Source organism: Sus scrofa, chromosome 12 (genome assembly GCF_000003025.6).
Source record: "Sus scrofa isolate TJ Tabasco breed Duroc chromosome 12, Sscrofa11.1, whole genome shotgun sequence".
Classification (NCBI taxonomy): domain Eukaryota; kingdom Metazoa; phylum Chordata; class Mammalia; order Artiodactyla; family Suidae; genus Sus; species Sus scrofa.
Genome location: NC_010454.4, coordinates 7266509 through 7277104, shown reverse-complemented (window position 1 = coordinate 7277104; position 10596 = coordinate 7266509). Strand labels below are relative to the sequence as shown.

The window sequence follows — 10596 nt, the reverse complement described above, 5'->3', positions numbered from 1 at the left end:
CTGCCCCGTTTATTAGATGCAACAACAGCATTCAGAACTGCGGCGAGAGGAATTCTCGTCGTGGCTCAGTGGAAACGAATCCAACTAGGAACCATGAAGTTGTGGGTTCCATCCCTGGCCTCCCTCAGTGGGTTAAGGATCTGGCATTGCCGTGAGCTGTGGTGTAGGTTGCAGACGTGGCTTGGATCCCATGTTGTTGTGGCTGTGGTGTAGGCCGGCAGCAACAGCTCCAATTAGACCCCTGGCCTGGGAACCTCCATATGCCACAGGTGCGGCCCTAAAAAAGACAAAAAGACCAAAAATAAAAATAAAAAGAACTGAGGCAAGCATTTTCTCCCCGTGGTACAGAGGAGGGAACTGAGGATCAGAAAGGTTTCGTAACCTGCCCGAGACTGCACAGTGAAGAGAGAGCTGGAATTAAGAGTACAGGTCTCTGGCCTGAAAGCCTGTTTTTCTTGCCTCGCCGGCTGCCTATGGGAGGCAGTGGCAGGTGGTCTGGCTGGAGGCTGGGGGGCGGGACGAGGATGGAAGAAAGGCACCTTCTGGGTGGCTGGACGACCCCAGAGACAATTCTGTCCCAAGTAACAATTTCTTGGAAGGCTGGTTCTGCTCCTGGGTGCCCAGGTGTGTAGCTCTCCAGGAAAGTTCTTGACAAGGAACGGATGGATAGAACCGAAAGAGCAAAGGGCACGGCGAGGTTACCAACTTCTCCTCAACCCTGACTTTTTAGGAGCATTTAAATAAACGGCCACCCACACAGACCCTCAGCTTTCAATCACCAGCGCGGGCGCACAAGCTGACACGCGGCTCAGCAACAGAAAAGAGGTTTCTGGGTTCTCTGTGATCCCAGGGAATTCCAGATCCTGGCTCATCTAACTGTCCTTCTTACCCCTTCTATGGATGGGTCTTTTCCAGCAAAGCCAATTCACCTCCCTTCACCTGCAACCAGACCAGCCCTCCCCTATCATCCAGCTAAGGACAGGTGTTCAGGGAGCAAAGGGCAGGTCTGATGCTACCTTTTAAATTGCTTCTCTTTTATCTGAATACCTTTTAAATAACATCCAACCACGTTAGAAGGAGCCTGGAGGCTCAGAGTTAATTTTCTCAGAGGTGTCGCTCTTTCCCACCACAAGTGCACCTTCAGCGCTGCCCTAGCCCAGGAGATAAACGATGATTCTGGAAAGAGCCAGTGTACGCAGAGGGCTGAATCATTCCACCATGTCTGAGATGGACAGGAACTCACTTTCCTTGCTGTTGCCACTCGAGAGTGGTGACCGGTCAAAGGTGTTCCAGAAACCTCCGGCTAGTCCTAAAGATGCAGAACACACTGAGAAGAAGGCAGAAAGGATGGAAAGGCTTAAAAGATGTACATCTTTGACTTGGCATAATTTCTTGCCTACGACTTTATCTTAAGGAAATAACCTGATTTGCACAAAGATCTAGGTACAATATGCTCTTCGCGGCATCTTTTATGCTCTTGGAGGACTGGAAGCAAACTAATGCTCCATAAAAGGGACCGACGGAGAAAATGAATGGGGCCGTTAGGGACGGTGCTGTAGGAAGGAGAGCCACAGGGCAACATGTTACAATATAACCGCTAGTGGGCTGGGCGGGGAGAACAAGCTAGAAACCCCTGCATGCAATAGTATGTATTTTAATAAAGAAAAAATATTGGCGGGAGAGAGAATGAAATCTGGAAAATCGAAGTACCCAAAATGCTATAGAGTTTTTCCCCAGGTGATGGATTTATAGGCAATTTTTCTTTTCCTTGTGCTTCCTGGTCTCCACGTTTACTGCGTTGAGTACGCTTTGTCACCAGGAGAACTGGGTTTTGAAGAGCTGGTTCTCAGACAGAGGCTTTGGTGGATGCCTGCAGGTGGGTGCCTCTGAGCAAGGCAGCTGTCCAGTTGTGTCCAGAATGAAGGTGGCCTGAGAGCTCATCTGCCAGAGGAGAGGTGAGCCTGGCTTATGGTTTCATTTCCTGTGACAACTCTTACCTCTGTTCCACCAGGGACAAGCAGTGTCCCAAATACCCAGCCTGTTAGACACAGCGTTTGATGGAAGATAGAGTTCCTCGGATTAGTGCTCGGTTGAAAAATGACCCACGCGTCCCGGGAGAGAGTGCAGAGCTGGAGAGAGCCTGGTATTTATAACCCAGTCTCCCAGCTCGGGGTCTGGACACCGCACAGTTTTGACAGATGATTCTCATGAGAACCTTTCGGTTTCCATTTGATTATGGGCTCATAAACACAGATAGCAATCGAGCAGAGTTAGGGCTCTGCCTGCATCGGACCTGCCAGGGCTCAGGAACCCTTTCTGGATTGTTCTGGCGTGCCTGTCGCCGCAGGGCTCCCGGGCTGCTCCTGGTCCTGAGCAGCTGTCCTCGGTCACGCCCGTGTTCTGATGGGGCTGAAAGTCTCCACATGCATCCCAGGCGTGAGCATCTGCCTCTCTGGCACCCTGGGCAGGGGCGTATCTTTCCCCTGGACCATCCAGTTCTGTGCAGCTCTCGGAGGGAGCATGTGCCCGGCTGGTTCCGTTAGGCTGCTTGCACTGGTCTGGGGTCCATCACCCTACCCGGCCTTTTCTCTTCTTCACTCATTCCTTCCCTCCCTCCCTCATTCCTTCCCTCCCTCATTCATTCCTTCATTCACTCATTTCCTCACTCACTCATTCCTTCACTCATTCATTCATTCCTTCCCTCACTCATTGCTTCACTCACTCACTCACTATGCGGCAATAGTGAGCAGCTGCCATGTGTCAGATCTAGAGCTGCTGGGAGGAGATTAGAAAGAGCTTCCCCTGAGCAAGGGGGTGAGATGAATGTATGGCAGACTGACATCTAGGGGGTCTTGCGTCTTCGGCTAGAATTCACTGCCGCAGCGCCCGGCACTGTTCAAGGCACAGGGACGCATCAGAGGCTGAAAGAGGCAAAGTCCGAGGACTTGGGGAGCTTTCGGTTTACTGGGGAGAGAGAGGGAGACGGGGATGGTGGCCAGGGAAGTGCTAGAATATGGACATGTGCGGTGCAGAGGGGTGCAGCAACGCCTGAAGCAGAGAAGAGGGAGGGAGGGGAGGAGTGGGCATCTATTTTGCATGGGGGCAGAGACAGTGGCAGCTTGGACTGTGGTGACAGCAGAGGAAGCCGGCAGACTCTAGGTGCACTTTGAAGGGAGAGCGTTCGGGGTGAAGGGTAGGGCAGGGGAGGCTGGGAGGATGGTTCTCGGGTTTTTTGATTAACAGCTGGGCAGGAGGTGGGGGTGGGCAGAGCTGCCGTTTACTGAGGTGGAGAAGGAGGGGGGGGCAACATTTGGGAAAATGTCACTTCTAACCCACAGAACTGTCCTGGGGGGCTTCCCACGTGCCACCCCTCCCTCATGGCCCTGTACCCAGTGCTATGATGTGTCACACCATCTTTTTTGCCACCCCCCCATCCACCTGCCTTCCATTGAAGCAGCATTTGCACTCTGCTCTGGGTTGCAAATGCCAGAGCGAACAAGAAAACACCTGCTCCCACACCCGGTCCACCCAGCCCCCGTCTACTGTGAACTCCAGTGCACTGTGCCCCAGGCCCAGAGCCCGAGGCGACCTTCCTCTCCTGGGCTCGAATGCCAGGCCATCCAGCACAGCCAGGGGCCCAGGCGCCTGTGAGTGCTGCTGTCTCTTGGCTGCGCTCTACGCCTCGGGCTCCTTCTCCATAGAAACCCTCGCCCACCGGGTGGGCGCCAGGCCCCCGCCCGGCACAGCTTGAATCTGCCTCTTTTGTGGACCAGCTGCTGGGTCCCTGCTCTTTCATCCCTGATCCTGGGAGGCCCCGGCTCTGCTTCCTAAGCAAACACATCTGGACTTGTCAGACCGCATGACGGCAACATCTGCCACCAGGAAAAAGCAAAGCAGACAGCGGCCCTTTTGTAATCACTCCTAATTGTCTCCAGCCCCAGGGGCACTTGCATTTGGGTCGTGGATTTAAGGGCTTTCAAGATGTTTCTAGAAGCCTATTACTGCCTTCTGTGCTCCAGGTGGCAGCAGGAGGAAGGGCGTAGGAGAGGGTGCAGAGGCTGCTGGGACTGAGCAAAAGGCTGATGCAAAGCTTCTGTCCCCAGCATCCCTTAGAGCGGGACAGGCACAGGAGGGGAGAAAGTGAGGTTGTGTAGCCGGTCCCCACCAGAGCCCTTGGCCTCACCACTTCCAGGGTCTCCGTTGCCTTCTGCCTGCCCAGAGCTCCATCGCTTTGCCTAAAGCCTTTTTCCGAGGCCCTGAAAGTTTGCTTTGCCAGAAGTGGGGGAATGAACGCTCATCTCCAAAGCAGCCCTTGACAGTGGCTGAGGGGAGCAGGTGTGGAAGTGCCCCAGCCACCTTGCCCCTGGGCTGGGGTGACTCAGAGGCCACCACCCTACAGGGTTCCCGCAGATGCTCATGGGAGGAAGCTCCAGTGCCCGGGCAAGCGGGGGCTGGCGTGATGACCGGCTCTCTGGCTGCCTTTACTCCCCCCCCCACCCCCCGCTTCCCCTGCATCACCTCCTTCCTCCCCACTGGAAGCTGCAGCGCCTAAACATGCACCTGATCTGCCTCCCAGGACCGCTTTTGGGTGAACCGGAGCGAAGACCAAGGGTGGCAAGTGTCTGCCTCTGTGGGTTTACAGGCTGTTTTTAGGGCCATTCAAACAGGCACAGAGAGTCTGTGGATGTTTGGAGGCCTCCGAAGAAGGGAGAGACGCCGTCGGGGGCAGAGCGGAGCACCGGCAAGCAGAGTTCCTGTGTTTAATGGCTCTGCTCTGGACCAGCTCTGAAGGGGACTGAAGCCCATAAAAGGCTCATAAAACCAGCCCTTTATGAGGTGTGACAGCATCGTCGCAGGGGGAGAAAGTTCCTCTGCCTTCTCCATCTCCTGCAAAGGCAGGCTCGTGCCTCCTTGTTGGGATCTAAGCCATTTAAACCTCCAGCCTCACTGGCACAGGCACCCCGAGGTATATGGAGTGACGGGCCACGGGGGACCTGCTGTGGCGCACAGAGAACCCTTCCCCGTGTTCTGTGACAACCTATGCGGGATGAGAATCTGAGAGAGAATGGCTGTGTGTGCACGCATCGCGGAATCACTCTGCCGAACGGGAGAAACAATTACAGCCTTGTAAACGAGCTCTACGGCAGTAAAACCTAAAACAATGGCAACACGACTTCCTAATATCAAGATAGGTGCTTTTATCTTTGGGTTCCAGAGTTCTCGCATGGATCACGAGTTTAGGACATGAATAGATAAGAGAGTGTCTGTGTTTGTATATCGCGGGAGCTTTGTGACTATTCACGGATGGTTATCCTATAAGATGAGCTAATTATTTTTTAAAAAACCCTCATGGATCTTTAATGAAAATAACACTTTTTCACTTAAAAAAAAAACACTTAAAAAAATATAAACCTCAAGTCTCTGAGTCAGAGACTTGGGCTGAATCCAGTGAGGATTTGAACATGGGGTAACGCTGCACTGGGTTGAGAGAAATGTAAGTTTCTCATAAGCCAGATGGACCGGGGTCAGGGCCTGCTGCCGCGAGGGAGGTGGAACCTTTGGCGTCCAGAACCCCGTAGCCCCCAGAGTCAGCAGATGGGCTTGTTTCCTGGGTAACCTTGACATTGGCCGGGGATCACTCCTAGAGTCAGGGAGGTCACTCTTTTCCTTCTACGAAGGGGGCGCTGAGCCACATGTGACCTCACTGCTATTCGGACCTCTCCCCGCCCCCAAGGCTCACCCTGTTCTCGTGTCCCTTTATGAAGGAGCTTTGCAAATGTGTATAATTTATGGCCACCCTGATAGCCCATCCCAAGCATCCTCTCTGGAGCTCACCAGGGACAGCGACCATGGAGGGCCACCCCATTCCGGATCGGCTGAAAGGGCCCCATGACCCCCAAGAGGCCTGACAACAGAGCAAAGACAACAGAGCCCTCATGTGCCGCTGGCTAAAAGGACACACAATAAACCCTGCAGAATGAGCTTTTGATCCCTGAGGCCCCGCGACCTTGAAAGGCATGGCGGGGAGCCTGGTCCTCGTTGGAGCAGATGGGCCTGTTTGCAAATGTACTTCCTTAGATACCCCCAAACACACAACTTCCTGTCCTGGGTGGGTGGCTGTGACACAAGGGAACTGAATGGACCTCAAAGAAACACCTGCCACAGAAGGGGCAGCCTCCGTCGGCAGAGCCAGAAAAGCATTTGTGCCTCTGCCTCTTTGTCTAAGGGCGCGATTCTTTTAATAAGCGGGCTGGGCCTAAGCTTCTGAGAGCGAGAGGCAGAGCCCCACGCCAGGCTCCCGCATGTCTTGGCCTTCGGGGCTGGGGGCCGAGGTCTGGAGGCACAGAGAGGAGACAGGGAAGTGTGGGACCTCAGAGCCTCTGTCCTGGCTGTGTCCCAGCCGTGCTTGGCACCGGGCTCGGGGAGGAAGTTTCTCCAAGGCCTGACGCTAATCTGAGCCGGCGTCTTGCCCAGCCCAGCTATCTCTTGGTCCCAGTCTCATCTGATTTTCTTCCCGAGGAGAGGCAGCTGACACCGAGCTCTGTTTGCACTAAGGCTTTACTGCAGTTGGAGAGAGAACAGGGGAGAGCGGCGTGCCTCTCGGCCAAGAATTCCCAGTTTCACTTAGGAGCGCTCAGTCAAGCCGAGCACAGGCCAAGCAAGACCCCAAGACCCCCGAGACCCTCTGAGACGTGAGCAGCAAAGAGCACGCAGGAGGTCAGCAAGCCGACTCCTGTGCTCCGGGCAGACAGAGCTCGCGGAAGGCTGATGATCAGCTGGGCTGTACCTCAGAATCCTTCTTAACATCACAACCCAGGCAGGGATGAAACTTCTTTGCCGTGTCTGTCCTGGAAACTTACCAGGACATTTACCGACACACAGGCAGACTTGAAACAGCTCTGCAGCTGCTTTGATAAGACATGCTTAATGATTACAGAAACAGGAATGATCATCTACCTGGCCTGAAAGTCAAGGGTTTTTCGCCATACGGTGAGGTTTCCCAGTGTCATGTAATCCACGTCCTTAAGTTCCACCCAAGGGCCATCCTCGGTAGAGCTGGGAGGATAGAGTGACAGTTTCCGCTGGCCTCTGCCTGAGGGCCCCTGGGATCCAGGTCACGGGTTCTAGAGAGAGAGCAAAGACGTAAGACCGACGTCTCGGTTCTGTAGCATCTCTCCAACCTGCCGCCCCCCCCCCCACCTCCCACCTCCCGTCTCTCTCCTAAGCTCCCCTTGGGGGGGGGGTGTGACCATATAAATTATCATCTAAACTGAGAGGGACCGCTATTAATAATTATACCAGAATGAAGGGTATAAATGGGAGGTGTCCCAGGCAGACAGCGAGGTATGCTTCCCACACCCATAGGCCCTATACTGCTGTACGGGAGTGTGTGTGTGAGATGCGTGGGTGTGCTGTGGGGCAATGAGAGAAAGCACAGCCGCCCCCAGCCCGGGGTCCCTCCCTCCCACAGGCCTGTGCGCCTCTGGCTTTTCCAGCCAGCTCTCCGGTGTGAGTGTCCGGCTGATGGAGCTCCTGGCTGAGCTGACAGGGCCCCCGGGGGCTGGAGCAATTAATTAAGGCTTGCCCGGCTCTCAGCACAGCCTAGGGCCTCTGCAAGGGCCTTTTAATTGCCACTCGAATGAGAACCTCTCTTCCTCACTCCAGGTCAAGATTCTGCTCAGCACTGGGAGAGCGCAGCCGGGGAGTTGGTAGCACGGGTCTATCCAGCAGGTGAAGCCCCCAGTTCTGGGCAGTCCCCCGGGAAAGCTCCCCTTTGGCTGCTTCCTCCCGAATATGCCCCCTTTGGGATGGTCTGTGTTGACAAAATTCAAACAGTCACACGTAGAAGGGACTTCTGAGGCCTTTGAGCCCAGCCGAAGTTCCCAGGGAAAACGGCTTCCTGGGGGGTTCTATCCCCTGGCGGAGGGTAGGGAGAGGCTGTTCCAGCTCTGGTCCTGGCAAACGTCACCACAGATGGAAAAGCTCCAGATGCTGCTGCAGGCCACGAGGGGCCCAGGACAGTGAGCGCAGGCTGAGCTTGGAGCCCTGTCCTCAGAGTCCCTGCTGAAAAGCCAGGCAGAAGATTCTCAGAACTGGGAGTTCCTGTCATGGGCTCAGCAGTAATGAGCCTAATAACCATGAGGACACAGGTTCGCTCCCTGGCCTTGCTCAGTGGGTTAAGGATCCGGCGTTGCTGTGAGTTGCGGGTTAGGTCACAGACGTGGCTCAGATCTGGCGTTGCTGTGGCTGTGGTGTAGGCCAGTGGCTACAGCTCCAATTCGACCCCTAGCCTGGGAACCTCCACAGGCTATGGCACGGCCCTAAAAAAGAAAAGAAGAAGATTCTCAGAACCAAGTGAGTGTAGCCTAAGGCATCTGGAACCGGCTGCCTGGACATCAATGACATGGAAAGAGCTTCCTGGGGGGCTCAGGGGCTTGAGGATCAGGCCAACCCCAGGCAGCCCCAGTAGGAGCTGCCAGTCATGCAGTGACCTCAAGCCACCTCTACCCAAGATTCTGGCTGGTGATTCTGCCACAGACTCAAAGGCAGCATCCATAACTGATAACCGTGCCCCCTGCCCGCCCTCACCCACACCAGGAGGCAGCCGTGCAGTTCTGCCCTAACAGCCAATAATGCAAAATCCACTCCTATCTGGAATGCATTTGGATTCCAATTTTCAACAAATTTTCCTTCCTGAACCTGCCTGGCTTCACAGACGTGTGTGCTCGGCAGGCTGGCTGGCTGATGGCTGAGCGGGGGCAGAGCTTCCTTGAGCTGGGCCTGACAAGATGAGCCCAGCAAGGAGCTCCGAGTTTCCAGGTGGAATCCATCTGCTTGGGCAAAACTGGGAATGGATGAAGACATGAACGTGGGGGGTGGGGTGGGGTGGGGGAAGAGTGACTAGAGGCCCAGCCCAGTGCCAGCGACATGGACGAGGACATATAATTATCATACAGTAACGACCATCGTCCTCCGCATGCCAAAGGCGGCCCAGCATGGCACCTTCCCCTTGGTCTCCCTTGTACTCGCCCCTACTGGGCAGGTGCTACTATGGCCCCATCCTACAGCTGAGAACACTGAGGACAGAGAGGTCAGTTAATAAGGCCCGTCAGCTGCTAAGTAACACACAAGGATTGAAGGCTGCTCTTTGTCCGTCACTCTGGGCAAGTAAAGGATAAACTTCCTTCCAGACGAGGGGGTCCTCAGCCCTGAGGAAGCTGATGGGAGGGAGGGGGTGTCCGTGTGCCCTTCCTCACCCAGGGTTGTTATTCATTTTCCAGGCCTGGAGGAAGCAGGGCAGCCTTAGAACCCAGGGCAGTGCTGCAGTTCTTTGTGCGTCCTGCCACGTGGACTCAGAAGGCACGAGGTTTGGTAGACGTCCCAGTGCTGGATCAATAGGGCAGCTCTGCCTTCACTAAGCTCCCAGCAAGAGGCAAGACCCACCTGCTTGGTGCCTGGGACCCCCGGGGTCACTGCTTTCTGACCGGAGGCCCCAGGGCCAGGTCGCTGAGTGCAAGGGAGCTGGCCAGGTGGGCAGCGTGCATGCATGTGGAGGGCACAGACCATGCGTCTTCGCGGCAGAGAAGTGCAAAATCAGCCTTCTGGTGGCGAGGAGCCGAGCCTGGCTGTGGCCAAGCAAACAGCAGGAGGGCAGCGGGCAGCTCCTGGGGCCCCACCTCTCCGGTGCCCACTGAACTATGGCAAACCTTGCTTGCTCAGGCGGGGGCAGAACAGGCTGGCCTCCCTCCCCAGAGCCCAGGTCAGCAGGTGTGGGCGGGGGTGGGGAGGGCGAGCTGGCGAAAGAGCAGGGAGAGAGAGCAAAGGGTTCTATCAGGCAACTTGCTCAGAGGGGACAAGAAACCCTCCTCAAAATGGCTCAAGAGAAACCAAATGGGAGAAGATGTCTCTTACTGGCTGGATGTGGGAGTCTGGATGATGTCATCAGGATGACGTCATGTGGTCCAGTTTCTCAGCCCCGCTGCCTTCTCCGTTGGCTCAGGGAATTGAAGCACTATGGCGGCACCCCGGCTCCCAGCCTCCAGGCCAAGAGTGAATTTTTCCTCCTCCATCAATAAGAGCCAAGTTCTGAGCCTGACTCACATTGGCTTGAATTGAGTCATGTGGTAGCTCAGGAGCCAATCCTGGGTCCACTGATGGTCGGCTCCTGGAATTGGAGGTGGGATCAGCCCCACCTGAAGCAGGATGGGGGAAGGGTGATGTGGCCCAAGACCCCAGAATAGGACTGGGTGTGGAGTGGCCCGAGGGAAAGTCCCTGCCCAGTGACTGGGACAGTTTTAACCTGGACAGGTCAGAAAGCTAGTAGCTCTTGGTTGGAGGTGTGTCCAGAAGCCTGTGCCTATGGGGCAGAGGGAGGGAGGAAGATGCACAGGTGTGGCTAGGTGGACCTTGAAGAATTTGTCCAGAGAGAGAACACGGGTGCAGTCTCGGGAGGGCATCAGATGTGACTCAGTGGGTGTGTGTGTGGGGTGGAGACCCCCTTTTCTCTGGGAACCTCTAACCTGATATTTCCCTGGTGCTTAGACACCATAAGGCTTTCCATATCACATGTCCTTGCATCTTCCCCATCTTCCCGGG

The 10596-nt window shown here is 55.3% G+C and overlaps 1 long non-coding RNA gene across 2 annotated transcripts; it reads right to left on the bottom strand.

Moving 5' to 3' along the window:
* On the bottom strand, nucleotides 287–10079 carry LOC110255975. Of its 2 annotated transcripts, none has more exons than XR_002337005.1 (3): nucleotides 9913–10079; nucleotides 6958–7124; nucleotides 287–1327 (listed from the first exon to the last, which is right to left on the bottom strand). It is a non-coding gene; the product is annotated as an uncharacterized LOC110255975 (long non-coding RNA). The 2 variants fall into 2 exon arrangements; XR_002337006.1 differs by having other exon boundaries at nucleotides 287–1309.